This window comes from Arachis ipaensis, chromosome B02, assembly GCF_000816755.2.
Source record: "Arachis ipaensis cultivar K30076 chromosome B02, Araip1.1, whole genome shotgun sequence".
Classification (NCBI taxonomy): Eukaryota; Viridiplantae; Streptophyta; class Magnoliopsida; order Fabales; family Fabaceae; genus Arachis; species Arachis ipaensis.
The window spans coordinates 4,273,358-4,273,818 of record NC_029786.2 but is presented as its reverse complement, the minus strand read 5'-3'; the positions used below and the strand labels follow the sequence as shown (position 1 = coordinate 4,273,818).

The window sequence follows — 461 nt, the reverse complement described above, 5'->3', positions numbered from 1 at the left end:
AAGCTCATAAAGCTCATATAAGTGATGCCGTAAGTATTATACATTAATTAATTTTTCAGTGTATATAACATAGTTTAATAATCAAATAACTTATTTCTTTTTACATTTGCCAAAAATACTTAGATATATATGTAATCATATTTACTAAATTTTTCAACAAAATAATGAATTATATGTTGCAGATGCGCACCGCCGTACGTGAAGTTGCTTTTCATTTTCCGACGGCCATTATCAGCGGAAGACAGAGAAATAAGGTAGTAATTAACATTTGTAATGAACTAATGATTGTGTCAACTTGGTTTTAAAAAATTAATTTTGATCAAAATTAGATTGGTATTTGAATAGAAAAATAACTTTTAACAAAAAAAGGGAGACAATCTAATTAATTAATTAGTTTATTATTATTATTATTATTATTATTATTATTATTATTATTATTATTATTATTATTATTATTTGCT

At 22.6% G+C, this 461-nt stretch overlaps 1 long non-coding RNA gene across 1 annotated transcript in view; it reads left to right on the top strand.

The window, feature by feature from the left end:
• LOC110267422 overlaps positions 4-461 on the top strand; it is a 1,266-nt gene continuing 808 nt past the window's right edge. The window contains exons 1-2 of the long non-coding RNA XR_002355047.1: positions 4-29; positions 183-254. This is a non-coding gene — a long non-coding RNA (uncharacterized LOC110267422). The remainder of the gene's footprint in view (positions 30-182; positions 255-461) is intronic.